This window comes from Petaurus breviceps, unplaced genomic scaffold (assembly GCF_028583685.1).
Source record: "Petaurus breviceps papuanus isolate PSGF00001 unplaced genomic scaffold, PetGlider_PUasm1.0 90919, whole genome shotgun sequence".
Lineage (NCBI taxonomy): Eukaryota > Metazoa > Chordata > Mammalia > Diprotodontia > Petauridae > Petaurus > Petaurus breviceps.
The window spans coordinates 18489654-18507206 of record NW_027187378.1 but is presented as its reverse complement, the minus strand read 5'-3'; the positions used below and the strand labels follow the sequence as shown (position 1 = coordinate 18507206).

Below are 17553 nucleotides of genomic sequence, written 5' to 3'. Positions count from 1 at the left end.
TCTATCATTCCGTATATCTCAGATAATGAAAGTGGATAATGACCAGAGCTCAGAATTGAATAGAAAAAAAGAGAATCTAACTTGTATTTCAGACATGGCCTAATACTTTTATCAATCCCAAATATCTCCCAAACAAGAAAATTTAATCTATTAATAGCAATATTCTACTGGTAATGCCATATAACTATAAATTGTAGAGTATAATGATTCAAATCTATTCAACAAGCATGTCACTAAGCATTTGCTGTATTCTAGACAAAGAGATTCTTTACAGTCTCTAGACAATAAAAATTTCAATGACCTGACAACCGTAAAAGATAGAGAGAGAGATGGACGGACCAACAGACAGAGAGATGAATAGACCTGCGGCGGAAGAAGGAAGGGCCAGCTAGCCAGATGGAGGGCCTGATGGGCAGAAGGAACCACCAAGACCTCTGTCTCCCCTGTTTTCCCCACGGGCTCCATCGCCCCGCCTCTGTCCCTTGGATCTTTCCTCGGCGTGCCCTCTTCGCCAGGGCCATCGGAGCAAGGTGCCCGCCAGCTGCTGCTGGATGAGTGGGGGACGTCGGGAGTCAAACTGGACCTGCCGGCGGGTCTCAGCTGCAAGCTTTTCTAAGTGCGGAGGCCACTTTACCGCAACCTGCTGCGGTCACCGAACCCCGAGGGCATCAACATTTATAAACCCCCCCCCCCCACCGTGGCCCTGCTCGGCCCCTGGAGACCCTGGGTAACTTTAGTGGGTAGCAAATCAGCACTGATAAACTGCTCCCCAACTTCAGGTGAGGGCTCTGCGGCCCCAGGAGGGCAGCCTTGGTAGAGCTACCTGCTCAGCTGGAGCCAAGCCATCAATAGGGCCTTCCTTTAGCTTTGTCTGGGCTGGAGTACTGGGGAGAGGAGGACAAAGGGCAAAGAAACTAAATGCTGGAGTTCTCATCCCAGAGGAAGTAGGGGAGGGAGAGCACAGGTCTGTGACCTCAGGCCCCACCCAGTTCCCTCTTTTTACCACCAGCTGGACAGTGAAGCAACAGTGTGTGGACCTTCTGGCTGAAGGCCTATGGGAGGAGCTGCTGGATGATAAGCAGCCGGCCATCACAGTCATGGACTGGTATGGGGGCTGAGAGGGCAGGCCTGGGTGATAGTCTGGGAGGCTCTGACTGGGGGGGGCTCCAGGGCTCTAGGAGCTGGATGCCCAGAAACTCCCCAATCCCACCCTGCTTCCAAGGTTTGAGGATAGCCGCCTGGATGTGTGTGTGTATGAGCTCCATGTGTGGCTCCTGGCCACTGACCAACGAACTGTCCTCCAGCTGTACCACGCTGCTCCCCTACCTTCTCCACGGGGCCCCGGGTGGACAGTGGTGCCAGGTGAGAGCCTGAGCATTCCCCTGGTATTTACTAATGGGCTCCTCCTAGAGACCCCAGGCTCTCCCTCCTGCTCCCTATATTCACCATCATCTTGGCTAACTGCCTTATTTTAAAGATGTAAGAACTAAGAGAGAGGGCAAGTGATTTACCCAGGGTGACACAGGGAGTAAGTAGCAGCCAAGGTTTGAAACTACATCCTTTAACTTAGGTAAACTAGGTGATTCATTGGATAGAGACCCCAATTCAGAGTTGGGGGAACCTGGGTTTGGATCTGGCCTCAGATGCTCACCAGCTGTGTGATCCTGGATGAGTCACTTAACCTCTGTGTGCCTCAGTTTCCCCATCTGTAAAATGAGCTGGAGAAGGAAATGGCAAACTGCTCCAGTATCTCTGCCAAGGAAGCCCCATGAACAGTATTGGCATGCTGTGGCCTTCAGAGTCATAAAGAGTTGGACACAACTGACCCCAAATCTCACCCTCTTTCCACCATACTTTTTATTTTCTTTTTGTTTTTTGGAGGGGGGAGGGTATGGCAGTTGGGGTTGGATGACTTGCCCAGGGTCACACAGCTAGTTTTTGTGTTAAGTGTCTGAGGCCAGATTTGAACTCGGGTCCTCCTGACTCCAGGGCCAGTGCTGTATTTACTGTGCCACCTAGCCGCCCTTTTCACAATACTTCTTAAAAATATCCCCTCCCCATTCCCCAGTATCTTTTGCAAAGATCATCCTTTGTTCTCCAGATATTCTCCTATGTTTCCTCCCAGCGTTCCCTCTGTGTTCCCCAGTGTTTCCTTTCTCTCTCCCAATGTTATCTCAGCCTTCCCTCCCAACCTTCCCCCTAAAGTTTCCCTATTGCCTCCTTCCCAGTCTCCCAATATCTCCCTGTTGTTCCCTGCCAATGTCCCATAGCATCCTCTCCCAAAGCCCCCAGTGTCTTCTCCCAATGACCCCCATATCCTCTCCCAATGCCCCCATGTCCTCTCCCAGTGCCCCGTACCCTCTCCCAGTGCCTGCCAGCATCCTCTCCCAATGTTCCCAGTGTCCTCTCCCAAGGTACTTCTAGTATACCCTCCTAATGTCTCTCTAGACAGTCCTCCCCCAATTCTGCAGCCTGACTGGGAAAGGAATGGGTGGGGAGAGCAGACTGCGAATTGTCTGGTCTTTTTCAGTCTGGGAAGGGTTCCTCACTCTGTCGAACTGCTCTTCTAGGTGTCTCATGTATTCAAACACTATGCCCCAGGAGTACAATTTATTCAATTCCTGCACAAGGCGAAGAACCGTGTGGGTTGTGATGGATTCTGAAGGACCCGGGTGACTGATTCCTCAGTGTCCCTGAAGCTGCAGAATTAACCTGTCATGCCCTCCCCTCCACCATCTCTGCCCCAGTGAACCTGTCCCACATGAACATATAGAACGAACCTTCTGGCGACCTCCCCTCATTTCCCCAGAAGGACCTCTCTTTTTTGTTTTAGTCAGGCCATGTGAAATTATCAGGATAGGGAAGTCCCCTTATGGACTCTCCCTCTACCTGTGTTACCATACAATATATTGTCTTGGAATTGCCTGAGACACTGAAAGGTTGACTTATCTGGGGTCACGCAGCCAATAAAAAAAAAAAAAGTTAGAACTTGACTCCAAGACTGGCCCTCTACCCACCAGGCCACACTTCCTTAACTCCTGCCTCCCCCCTGAAGGACACCTCCTCTCTCCCCAAGTATATTGCAAAACATTCTCATCTTAGCCCAGATATTTTCCCAAGAAACCAACATCAATCCATCCCAAATATCTCCACCAAGGGACCTTTCATCTTCTCCTAAAATCTCTAGGAATTGCTCAAATCTCTTCCCTAGGGATTTATCTCTCCCAAACATAATCCCAGGAGTTCCATAATATCTTCTCAAATATATGCTGGGGACCCTACCTTTTCTGTCCCCCCTTAAGAAGCTGTCTTCTCCAAAAGAGGATCCTCACATGACCCCCAAATTCAAAGGAACCCTTCATTTTTAAAAAATCCATATAGAGTCATGTCATCTCCCCCAAAATATTTCTTCACAGTGACCTATTCATTGTTCTAACATCTCTCTCTGGTATTCTCATCTCCTAAAAATCTCTCCAGAGATTTATTTCCCCTAAACAACTCATGGGGAGTCCTTCATCTCCCCATCATTGCCCTAAACATCCTCTTAGGAACCCTCTTATCTTTCCCAGGAAGCCCTAATATCTCCCTAAATGCCCTTCAAATCCCAAATATGCCCCCCAGATATCTTCTCTAAGGACCTCATATTTCCTTAGTATTCCCTGACCCTCATCTTCACCTTCCCCAGAGAACTCCCTGGGCTATGTTTTGTGGAATATTCTCAATGGTGGGGTATCCTTTGGACTCCCCAATGCCTCTTCTCATCACCTATCCCTATAAAAATGTCTCTGTTAAAGTGCTAAAAATAATTTCAATGACCTAAAGCAATTGAAAGACTCATAGTAGACATAAGTAGGCTACTGCACAGTGCCAACACTGATGACGGCAAAGAGTGGCAGAAACGTCAATGCCAAGGACATATATAATAGGAAATATAGCTTGGCCATTCATGAACTGATAGCAATAGATATCAATCAGGTCAGCAGCTAGAATGATTCACTGATGCTAATCAAATGTTTAAAAAAATAAAGGAAAGCCTCCAGCTTGTTGGGTAGTTCACTCTAGAGAACATTTATGTAATTCCAAAGGAAGAAAAGGTACATCAGAGATGGGTTGCTATCTGCACAATAGAAGCAGTACCTACATTAATGAAGATGATTACAGATCCATTAAAACATTGAAACTTAAGTCCATTCTCTTCTGCCATCTGGTAAGTACCTTCTATATTCATACCTCTTTGTTTCCTTAGTAACCTCACACATATAAGAGGTGGACATGTTTATGACAATATTCTTGCCAGTGGTTCATCATTGTGAATAGATGCCTTCAGATATGATAATTCAGGTCCTATCAAAAGTCCAACAATAACGATAGATAGATAGATATATAGATAGATAGATAGATAGATAGATAGATAGATAGATAGATAGATAGATAGATAGATAGATGATAGATAGATAGATAGATAGATAGATAGATAGATAGATAGATAGATAGATAGATAGATAGATGATTGATAGAGACAGAGAATTTATTAGTTGCTTACTATATGCTAGGCACTATGTTAACTACTGGGCACATAAATACAATAAAAGGTAGTAATTCCTACTCTTAAGGAGTTTATATTCTAAAAGGGAAAGGTAAAATATATCAAAGGAGAGGGGATGGCAAGAGGACTCCCAGGCCAGAATCAAGATTTTTGGTAAGAAAGTAGAGCAATTCAGAGGGTACATTGAGCTGGGAGTAAAGTGAGAATTACTGGGCTCCATTGGGAAATGGTGAGCAAGGTCAGGGGAAAAGAAGCATCTAATAGTGAGTAAGGATTCTGGTAAGAATGTAGAACAGTTCAGAGAGTTGAGTTGGGAGAAGTGGGGAGGGGAAAGAAATGTTGACTCAATGAGCCACCCTTTCATGAGTTAGTCTCATTTATTTCTCATCTTGGATAATGACAAGATACTGGGTATATAGGCAGGTGACTGAGTGATAGACCATATAAAGTGACATGAGCAGGAGTCGTAGTGCTTTCTGGTTCATGAATTAGTTTCCTCTTGAGTGACTCCTTAGAGTCTAGCTAAAGCAGCCAGCTAATGAAGAATGAAGCAGGCAGCTGGATAGGGGAGGGAGGTATATGGTTGGTAGAGAGCAGGGGAAATGTTTCATTCTCATCCATCAGCTCTGAAGGAAGTCTGAAAACTCGAGAGGAGAGAGAATGAAATGGCTGAAAGGCAAAGCAAACTGAAGCTAGATTGTCATGTCATAGTCTTGTAAGAACATGGTGTTTTCAAGGGGGGAAGCATTGTGGGTGACTGGAAGCCAAGATGTTCTGTAGAGTGTGATTCAGTAACAGAAGCAGGCTAAAGGCAGAGGGGAAAGTCTGGGTGCTGTATACTACAGATGGTTTTGTAATTTATGCTGTTTATAAGAATGGTTTTCCTCATTGATAATGATATTTTTTTCTCTTAATTGTATAATCACAAGACAGCCTGGTGAGACTATACATCATTTCAAAAGCAGACACATATTTTCTCTAAATATGTCCCTTAATTATCAAGGCAAATTTAACAGAGATCAGTAACACTGTAGTTTCAGAAAACCTCTTTGGGGGCTAGGGGGCAAAATCTAAGTGGTATTTCAGTTTTATGGTTTTCTAAGTATCAAAAATCCCCCTGTGCCTATTTTACAGAATGATAGACTGAAGCCTTAATAATTGGGTTTACAAAGCTCTTTCCTACCGGACATGATGTGTACCATTTGTGGACATCACTGCTTTGACTTCAAGGTCCAAATAGTCACATTCCCCAGAAGGAAGCAGCACTAAGGTCTAGGTTATGCTATTTGGTATAACATGGTTTGCCTTTTGCTATAAAATCATTACCCATTATTGAAATAGTAGGTTATTAATATTACTTGAACATAATATTATACATTTTAAGTACATGGGGTAGAATTGAATTTAAAGAAATACAAGAAAGAACTTTCCTGTTAGAATAGATGGGGTTGATGAAGGGAAAGGTAAAGGAAGGAGTTAAAGACAACTGCAAGAAATGAAGCCCTGTAGCCTTCCTCTGCACTTTGATCAACTCTATAAATTGAATGCTAGATTGAATTGATTTCCTTCTTTTTCTTTGCAGTGGTTAGAAATAAACTAGAAAGGTTGTGGACAGCCACATGGAAATGAACAGACTACATTTCCAAACACCACTTCCTTTTTTCAATCAAAAGATTTTTTTCCTGACTTCTTTCTCCTACCTTGCTCCTTACCTTTGAAGTAGGCAAGAGCATTTGTAAAATGCTAATATGCCAATAAATTTACCAGTTGTAAGATTGACAGCTTACCTCTCTGGTGCAGAACAGTTATACAGAACAGAGAAATGCACAGGTTTCTAGCAAAACGAAATAATTTCCACCTGCAAATATCAGAACCACTTGGGAAAGGGGGAAAAAAGAATGAATGCCTGAACAAAGGAAAAAGCTCTTATATAGTTCATACTATGCACTAAGCACTGGGGATCCAGATTTTAAATAAAGAGACAATCTCAACCTTCAAAGAACTTACATTTTAATAAGCTAAGGCAGCGTGTATAGGGGACTGGTGACCATGGACATGGAGGAATGTTTTGTCTTGGGGATGTAGAAAGGAAAAAGGAAAGGAAAGCCAATGATGGTAGGCAGGAGATCTGGGTTGAGGTCAGATTGGAATATGAAACTGAAGCAAGGGCAGGTGTCTAAGATTAGCCAGTTGATGCAGTGAGTTAGGTGGGCTAGTTTGGACACACTTAGTCTCCAATAAACTGGCTTGGGCCCTAAAACAGGAGCTCCAAAAATTGAGTAGATTAATTTCCTTAGAGTCTAGTGCCTTGAAACATAGGATTTGGGGGACGGCAGGGAAGACCTAATCTCTTATTTGCAAACCTCTTGTTACTTAGCCTCTCTAAAGACAAGACTGAGCCTTTGGTCACCTCAGGTATTAGCCTAATATTCTAATACTAGAATTGTATTTGACTCATATAATGAAGCTGGTTTGATATATTACTTGCTAATAGAGTTTAGCTAAACCTGAGTTCCCTCTGCTTTCTTATGGTTAATAAGATTTTTCTTACAGTGCTAGATAAACCAGCCTTTTACTGTGGTTCCTTGGGGGTAGTTGTAATAGATTGTGCTTTAAGATTTGTGAAGCACTTTTCATATATTAACTCATTTTCTCTTCACAGGAATCCTGGGAGGGAGTTGCTCTTACTATAACAATCTTATAAAGGATCCATTGCCACTTTCTGGATATCTTTAACAGGCAGATCATACTGACAGGTTTTAAAGTTGGAAGGGACCCCAAAGCTCTACCTCTAAGAGTTTTTTGATTTTCTTTCTGTCACAGAATGACCTCTTTGGCAGTCTACTGAAGCTGCAGATACACTCCCCAGAATGTCTTTAGATACACAAAATGAAATACATAGATTTACAAATGAAACCAATTATACTGGAATCAGCTATCAAAATATATATATTTTTTAAAGTAGCAGACCCTGGGTTAAGAAATTCTAGACTACTCCACCTCCTATTTTAAAGAGAAGGGAATTTAGGCAATAAGGTTGAAGTTAATTGCCCAAGTTCATACTGGTTATAATTAGATGATCCAGGATTAGAATTCAAATCTTCTGACTCCACATCCATGGTTGTTTGCTCCAGTTTCTACCATGATGCCTCATGTAAAATTTTCTTCTTAGCTCCAAATCCTCCCAAAGTCTATGAAGATTAGCTAATAGTGACTTTAAGGCAATCTGAAAGCATGAATTACTAAATAAATGCTAAAAACAGGAAGGAAATCAATATTTGCTCTTAGTGAATTTTAAAATGAATAATATGTATAATTTCAATTAAAAACACACAAACCTTAAAGGAGAATTTATCACAAACTGGCTACTTGCTTTGTCTTTCAGTGTGTGGGGGAACAGTACTTTATTCTTTAAGAAACCCTATAGTCAATGAATTCCCCTATTTCAATTAATTAAAAAAAAAAACTGCCCCTCTAGTATTGCTTAAATCTGCAATTAGTGTCCACCAAGAAGATAAAAGTCTCCCAGAAACCAGCCATTAAGCCCCACTGGTATGAAAAACAAAAAAAGGAATAAAATAAAATCCATCTTAAATTAGGGAGGTACTGTTCTATAACCTAAATGATGAAATTAATTACTCAGGCTATAAAGATACATGGGCTCAGGAGGCCCAGTACAAAAGGAACAGAAAAAGGGAATGATGGGATTAAATGTAGTGAATTCCAGATTGTCCCTAAACACTGCTGGAGATCAGGTAGTTAAGTATCTGTGGGCCTGGGGTAATCAGTGATCTGGCTAACCTGAGGAGATATGAGGTTGGTGCAATAATTTTTAAAGTGTCAACCTTTCCAAACAAATTATAGATCCTTACCCCTCCCCACTTTAGAAACTGCATTTTGTGTAGCAGCCTATTATACAACTTGGCTCAGGAAACCAGGAAAATGATTGTTTTTGCATTTTGGTTGTTTTTCATTTGCAGGCTAACATCTGGCTCAATTTTGAAAGTTCCCATAGTCCATTTCATAACTTTGCCCTCTATCCCTCTTCCCTTATCCTAGTGACTCAAATACCTCAAAGATAATCTCTTCTTTTTTCTTATCTCTTTGTTGTCTAGATGTAAAGGTAACAGGGAGGCTCCTGGATTTTTTTTTCTGGGTTCTTGCCATTCTAGTGAAAATGAATTACAATAAAACCAAGTTCATTATAGCAGTGAGGAGTGAATTTCTCTGCATTTGAAAACCTATCAATAGCCATGAGCTCAGGGGTTTGGTAAAGTCAGAATGTATTCATCTCTCAGTTTCACTGAAATTATTCTTCTCAAAAATGAGAAGCTCAGACCTGGCTAAATTTATGAATGTGATAATGGAAAACCTCGTCCTTGGTGAACATTTATTGATTTTATTTTATAGGATCTACTCAGAGGGAAGTAGGGTTTTAAAATGCCCATGTCATATATGTGGAATGAGCTATGGATTTGAAGTGAAAAGACTTGGGTTCAGATCCTTGGTCCATTACTTACTATTCATGCTGATTTTGGCAGACCACTTGAACTACTCAATATTTTATCTGTTTGTCTATGAAGGTCCTTCCTTAGAAGGGAATATATTTAAATAAATGAAATACATAAAGGAAACCCATTAGATTGAGATAAAGATAACATCTTTTTTTTTCTATATCCAACTTCACAGGCTTTCTGAAATCCATGCATAAGACTCTTTGGGGACTGTAGAACTGTAATAGTAATGGAATTTAAAGATCCCCTGTGTGGGCTTGGTTGAGTGTTAAAATCTAGAGCTTGTGAATCCCACTTGTGGGATGGACTTGTGACATGAAAAGAGAGGGCTGAACTGGGAGGAGCTAGTGAAGTGGATTTAGAGAGGCACAGAGAGAGAGAGGCAAAATAACTTTTTGGAAGCAGCATCATGGAGGCAGAGAGACAGAGAGGATTGCTGCCCAGGATTTTGAGAGCTACCACCCAGAGTTTGCAAGGACTGAGGAGAAATGGCTCTGATGCTGGTACTTTGTCTGTCTGTTTTGATGTTGTATTGTCAGATTTCTCCATTGGTGAAGGACAGTGCTGTTGTTGTAGAGGTCATGGAACCTTGCTGTTGGTTCAGAAATCTCAATCTAAATGGCCATGGATCCTGGAACAAATAGAGGCACTATGCTTTATAATTGTACCGACTATGCCATAATGTAATGTAATGCCAAGGAAAGGCAACTTCCCAAGGTTCAAAATATCAGCATAGGTGCTCTCCATTTTATTCAGTGACAAACCAAGAACAGAGAAGATCAAAACATGACATCATTCAAAATACAGCATTTACTAAGTGTGATTAAATAATTTCCAAGTACTACCCCACCCCAGGACCTTCCAATCATTCAATCAATTACAAAGTCCCTGTTCTAAATACTACTCCACCCCTAGGCTGTACCTTCATTTAGTCCACCACAAAGCCCCTCTTCTCAAATGGAGATTAGTTTCCAAACATAAGTAAAGTACATTCATTTGTTCAACCATAGAACACAAAAAGGTCAAAAGTTCCCCACCCCTGGATCACAATTGAATCTACCCCAGAGTTACATCAAGTTTAAGCACAGCACTTAATACCCAAATGGAGGTCTTTTCTTCATCTTGACATGAGGCAGGTTCTCAGCAATCTTAGTTCCTGGGGAGACAAGGCTTAGCAAGGCCACAAGATACATTGCCAGTCCCTTCATTAATTCATCCTCTGTCTGTAGAACAGTCCTAGGACCCCTGAAAACATTAGCAAAACCCTGTCCCAGGATTTCTGTAAACATACAACAAGAAAATCCTTCTTCAGGGCTTCTGAACCAACAGAAAGGTTCCCAGACCCCTTCAACAACAGCACTGTCCTTCACCAGTGGACAGTATTCACTCTGTCTGCAGGACAGTCTCCAGACCCCTGCAACAACAGCACTGTCCTTCACCAGTGGACAATATTCACTCTCTGTCTGCAGTACAGTCTCAGGGCTTCTTAGCCAACAGCAAGGTACCAGGACTTCTTCAACAAAAGGACTGTCTTTCACCAGTGGACAAATCTGGCAAAACAACATCAAAACAGACAGACAAAGTACCAGCAAAACATCCATGTTTCCTCAGTCCTTGGCAGCTCCGGGGACAGGTCTTCAAAAGTCCAGGGCGATTCAAAGTGGCCCCCAACAATCCTCTCAGTCTCTCTCTGCCTCCACGAGGTGCTGCTTCCAAAAAATTCTTCTGCCTCTCTCTTGTCTCTCCAAATCTACGTCACTCGCTCCTCCCAGTTCAGGACTCTCTTTTCACATCAGCAAGTCCATCCCACAGGTGGGATTAACAAGCTCTGGGTTTTAACACAATCAATTTGAAAAACCAAGCCATTACAGGGGACTTTTTAAATGCCATTACTATCACACTGGCCCAAGTAGCTCCACCATGAAAGAGAGATCTCCTACATTCTCTGGAGTGAATGTAGTAAATGACTGCAGCTGCTGTCTTCATGCTTGTATTAGCAAAGATGAGCTAAGGATGAGCTAATTGGGTGGTGGTGGGGATGGGAGAAGACCCCTGCATTATAAATTAAACCCTCATTTCATATTTTACATTGAATTTCAACTGACTAGTAATGTAGATGCCTTGGAGATTTCAAACATGACTTCTAAAGACAAGATCCAAGAATTTCATTCAATTCAGTTCAACTGGTATTTCTACTTATTCTAATCTAATTCTAAGTAAATTCAATCTGAACATGGCTGCCTCTTTAACATACCAAAACATACCTCTTTAACATAAGGCACTGGGCAGGTGGTTTGAACTGCTCTTCAAAAATGTGTGCTGAAATATTTCTGGTTTTACTTATTCTTTAAAAGGAAAGTGTTTGTAGCATGAAGTGCTATGTATAATACTAATCAGAATCTGTTTCTAATGAACTATCAAATCACCACAAAATTCACTCCTCTATGAGAAAAAAAATCAGTCCAGGTGCCAAGATCTCCAAAATGAAAACAAAATAGGACATTAAAAGGTTAATAGCATAAATAACTGGCCAGAAGCTTCTGGTGATTATTTAATGCTAAATTGATTATAGTAACACCTTATTTATCCAGCATTGTAAGGGAATTGAGGGATTACATAGAAATGAATTTTCAAGACAGTTGAACTTTTACCTATTTGAATAAACATAAATTTTGTTTACTGTAATGAATTTGGATGGAAATCTTTCTAAACTATATTATATGTTTCCCTGCCTTTCTAAACAGAGGGTACTAGGCACAATTTACCAGTTTCTTAATGGCTCAGGGTCATCATTATGAATGCCAATCATCATCAGTACTGTATAATACAGACATAACCCCAGGCATCAGAAACAGAATCACTAATCACGGAATTTCAGAGATAGAAAAGACATTATTAGCTCTCTAGTTTTCTTTGCAAACCTTAAAGTGCTATAAAAACACTGGTGATATTATTATGGTTGTTGTTGTTTTAGCATGGTAACTTTTAAACGTCTCCTTCATTTTGCATTATTACAACGACTGCAGTCACTCCACTCACATTAGTTGTCCTGATGTTCTTCCTGCCCTACATTTCTTCTTTCTGGGACTCCAAAGATCCAGGAAGTTACAGTAGAAAAACTCAAGCTATTTTGAACATAAGTTCTGTGTGTGCTCAATGAGGCCCATGATTCATAGCATTAGAGCTAAGAACATGTTTTATATACTTATCTGGGGTGGGTTGATGTGGGCAGGAACCAGGAAAATTAATTTGATGGCCTCCTTAGCCTGAATAATCTGCAAAAATAAAATTCATGCTGGCAAATAATAACTAGCTAGTGTGTGTGTGTATGTGTGTAATTTCTTTATTTATTATTTATGGAATAAACCAAACATTTCTATAACATAGTACAATATTAAAGATGATTGTGCATGAAACTGCAAATCTATTATGCACAACTGACTGTTCCTTTCAAATAAACAATATTATTATCTAAGTTACTTTTTCCCCTTCCATACCCATGCTCTGTAACCAACATCATTTAATATTGTATTAGAAATCCCAGCAGTAGCAATAAGAGAAGAAAAAGAAAGAGAAGGAATCAGAATAGGGAATGAGGTAATAAAACTATCTCTTATTATAGATGATATGATTATATACTTGGAAAATCCCAAAGACTTGACTTAAAAGCCAATTGAAACAATTAATATTTTTAGCAAAGCAGCAGGACAAAAGTAAATCCACATAAGTCATCAGCATTCCTATGTCACAAAAAGAACTCTGCAATAAGAGATAATAAAAAATACTTCATTTAAAATAACTGCAGACAGTATAAAATACCTGAGTACACCAATCAAAATTAACCCAGAAATTATGTAAACAAAATTTTATACACATATACATATAATTGTGGTTGTCTTGTATCACAATGTTGGAGTCAATGTAAAATGTATTTAACTGAGGCTGATCATACTAATATGAATTTGGAAGGCTCTCTCACATGTTGGGCACAAATAGTCTGTTTGAATATTTGGGATAGAGATGTCTCTAAATTTGCACATCTCACATTTCCTTTCTGCTACTGAGATTCTGCTTTGTTCAAGAACACAGTGTCTTCTTTGATGTGGGCAGGCCATGCTGGACAGTTCTGTGCCAGCCTCTCCAATGTCTCACAGTCCAACAAAACTTCAGCAAGACCTTAAGAATATACTTGTATCACTTCTTCTGACCTCTGTGTGAGTGCTTGCTTTGTATGACCTCTCCATAAAATAATATTTTAGGCAACACACGCACACACACACACACACATACACACATCCATAAACATACATAAATATGTATGTTTGTGTATATATATAAATCTAGCATATGTATGGCTAGTATATATGTGTGTATATGTATGTATATACATACAGATGTGTATATTTGTTCCTACTTACTTCTGGGGGCTGTTGTGAGGATCATATGAGATGATATTTATAAAGTGCTTTGAAAACCTTAAATAGATATATAGATATGATATAGAACATAATATATATAATAGTATATATATTATATCCCATAAAGGCATGTAATCTATTCTATACATCATATATTACAAACTACATGCTGACAAATAATAGCATGCACATATGATATGTGTAGATATGTGTATATAAAGGTATGTATATTCACATACATATATACACATACATATATACACATACACACACCTACTTCTCAGGGTTGTTGTGAGGATCAAATAAGATAATATTTGTAAAGTGCTTTGAAAGCCTTAAAGATAGATATTATTTAGATTATTATACATATATGTTTATATATTCTACATGATATATATATAGTAAAATGCATATTATCAAATATTAGCTAGCTAGTATATATAAATATACATATATAATAGCTAGTTTCATATGTAAATATATATTTATATTTATAACAACCCTAAGAAATTTAGGTGCTATTATTATTCCCATTAGCTGATTTCAGATCAGTAAATCAGCAGGCAGATTTCAGAAAAACCTGGAAAGACTTAAATGAACTGATGCTGAGTGAAGTAAGCAGAACCAATAGAACATTGTAGAGAGTGACAGCAACATTTTGTGATGACCAATTTTGATATAATTAGCTCTTCTCAGCAATGCAAGGATCTACGACAATTCCAGAATACTCAAGATGGAAAATGCTATCCACATCCAGAGAAATAATTATGGAGTCTGAATGCAGATCAAAGCATACTATTTTTCTCTCTCTTTTTTTTCTTTCTTGTGTTTTTTTCTGTTCTGTTCTGTTTCTTTTTTCACAACATGACTAATGTGGAAATATGTTTAATGTGATTGTACATGTATAGCCTATATCAGATTGCAGATCTGTAAAACAGGTAAACACTAGCACACAGGAGGGCTGCTACCACGCGTTCAATCTTGATCTGGTCAAACAGCAAGGACAAGAAGACAGCTTTGGAGGGGTTAATAATCTTACTTTATTCTAATCTAGTCTTCTCAAGAGGGAGTTGCTAACAATGGGAGCACCAACTCCTACAGCATCCCCTAATCACCCTTCTCACAGAGACTTGTGCGGGGAGGCAGCTACCCCTACATCTTGAAGGGTCGATCAAGACTGGTACAGTTACTGCACTCCCATAAATCCCCTCAATCCTCAGTGGGAGCCAGTTGAGGTAAACACAGATTCCCCCAATGCCTTGATGGAAGCCGATCAAGGCACACATAGCATTCCAGTTTGTACATTCAACCTTAAGGGTTCCCCTATGAATTCCGCACTCACTGACCAGAGCCTACCTGCTTTATAGGGCAACTGACAAAGAAGGCATATTGCCAGCAATAGCCTCACATATTTATCGTGTTTCCCCGATAATAAGACACTGTCTTATTATTTTTTTTTGGAAAGAAAAACACCAGAGGGCTTATTTTCAGGGGAGGGCTTATGTTGTCCTGCCTCAGCTCTCCTCTGCGGCACTGCTCTCAATGGCGCCAGCAAGCAAATCCCTGGGGAAGAACAGGATGACGCACTCACTGCTGCAGCTCTGATTGGATGCAGGTCAGAGCGCGGCATGCGTTTCACTGGGGGCGGGGGGGGGGGACGGTGCATACAGAGGGTACCATAATGTAGTGTGTAGCGCAGGGGATCACCTTCACTACAGTAGCAATCTCAATAGGGCTTATTTTCGGGGGAGGGTTTATTTTAGAGGAATCTTACACAGTAAGGGGAGGGCTTATTTTCGGGATAGGTCTTATTATCGGGGAAACACGGTACGTTATCTCACCCTTCTATCTCACTGCACAGTCGCAGTGTATATTTACAATTTAAGCACAAATGTTTGTATTATTTATCTTAATACAACACTGCACAAGCATGCTGGAGATGTTTTGAAACACGAGTCTAAGAAACAGAGATTGTTATGGCAATGGAACCTGGGAAGCTAAACTCTAAGAAAGAATAACAAAAATCTACCTTTCATATTACAATCCACTTTACTTACAACACCATCTTGGGGAGGGAGATGGAAAGGAAGGGTGGTGGAATTTAAAACTCAAAATCTTATAAAAGTTAATGTTGAAATTTTAAAAATTAACTAATTAATTTTTTTAAAAGAGAAAGAAAAATGGGTGTGATTTGATGTTTCCTGCCTACCTAACTCACTCAAGGGTGTGAAAAATAATGTATAATTGATGCCTTTCACATCATTAACTCACCAGGACAGACAGGGAAGTTTTAAAGGAATCAGATCTGTCATGTGTTCATTAAAGGAGACTACAGTTAGATTATTGTCATTGCAGAGTAGTTTAGTAGAGAGAGCATTTGATTTGGAGACTCCTGCTGCCCCTCGCTCTATTATTAAACACCTATGCAATCCATGGTAGCCTCATTTAACTTCTTTAGATCCCAGTTTCTTCATTCACACAAATAAAATGATTAGACTCAATGGCCTCCATGAGCCCCTCTAGACTATCTATCAACTGTAAATAATATACTATGTTGTGATGAGACCCTCCTCATCTCCAGCAATCTGTCCCCAGCTTCTTCCATCATCTCCATAGATGTATGCAGACTGATAGCCCCTATCAGTGAAATCACTTATTTGATGAAGAAAACTGACTTGACAGGAACTATACTATCTATCATAGGCCCATGTGGGAAATTAGCTAGAACCCTAAAAGGGGAAATGGCGTAAGCATTTCTATCGCACCTCCTATGTGCCAAGTATTGTGCCAAACACTTTTCACAAATATTATATCATTCATTCTTCATAATTACCTTATAAGGTAGGTGCTATTATTCTCATTTTAAAATTGAGTAAAGTGAGGTAGAGCTTAAAGGACTTTTCCAGGATCACACAACTAGTAAGTTATTGGGGTGGGATTTGAACTTAGGTCTTCCTGACCCATACTCAGCACTGTAGCTACTGTACCATCAGCTGCCTGCAGCTGGTATAAAAATGCACTCAATGCACATAAATCGAAAAGCAGACAGGGAATCCTCAAGCCACTGTGAGTCAGGAGAATACTAGACTTAGAGGAAGAACGCACCTTTTAAAACTTGTTCTGGTCATCTAAGGTGAGTGGGTTCAGTTTCATCAATGACCAGTGAAGACTTTCAAATGTTACTGATAGGTAGTTGATTCACCTACCATAGGGAATAACCATGTGAAGGCCCTACAGCTTATGACTTTTCTGATGGCCCAACTATTGACAAGAACATGGCCTTAGAGTGGAAAAGCTGTTTATGGAGATGCTCCTCTAAGATGTAACATCGTCTGAGCCTGAGCATATTTTTTTTTAATCGTAGTTCCTCCTCTTAGACTTTAATCTTCTAACTCTGAATAGTGTGTACAGGCATGTAGGACACCAGAGGTCCCCAGCCCACCACCATTCCCAAATTCAGGGTAATTCACCAAGAATCCAAACACAGATAAGAATCACATGCAGATCTCCCTACCCCTGTTACTACACTGCCCACCCAGGTGAATTCACCTCCTTTCTCACTTAATCTTCTCACACAATATCTCTGCAAATACTCTGTGTTACCCCAAGAAACACCAGCATAATTTGCTGTCTGTTCTCTTTATAAACCCTTGTCACAACAGCCCTGAACAAAAGTCCAGATAAAATCCATCATTTCTGACCAACTGTTTTCAGGAACCCCAGCAGAGAGGATGCATCTCAGAGTAATCTGAGTCTAAAAAGCATGAGATGGTGCAGTCTTGTCTCAGAAAGCTGATGTGAGAAATGTCCTCCCAACCAGGGCACAAACATTGGGTTTGGTGCGGAGGCTCATACTTCCTCTCCATCATGGTCACATATGCTGGCACAGGGCTGGAGCAGAAATTCGAGGTATGGAAGACTGCCAAAATGATGAAGCCTACCTCTATCTTCCATCCTCTTGCCTGGGGCCTATCTTCCCAAAACACCATTCTGCCACAATTGTTTCTGACCAGAGCAGATTGCATGCATACTGCTTAGCCCAGACAACTGAGACATATGGGACACCTAATATAAG

The 17553-nt window shown here is 40.4% G+C and overlaps 1 pseudogene; it reads left to right on the top strand.

The window, feature by feature from the left end:
- The first annotated feature begins 329 nt into the window (after positions 1–329).
- LOC138151792 (F-box only protein 50-like) lies at positions 330–3780 on the top strand (annotated as a pseudogene).
- The last annotated feature ends 13773 nt before the right edge of the window (positions 3781–17553 follow it).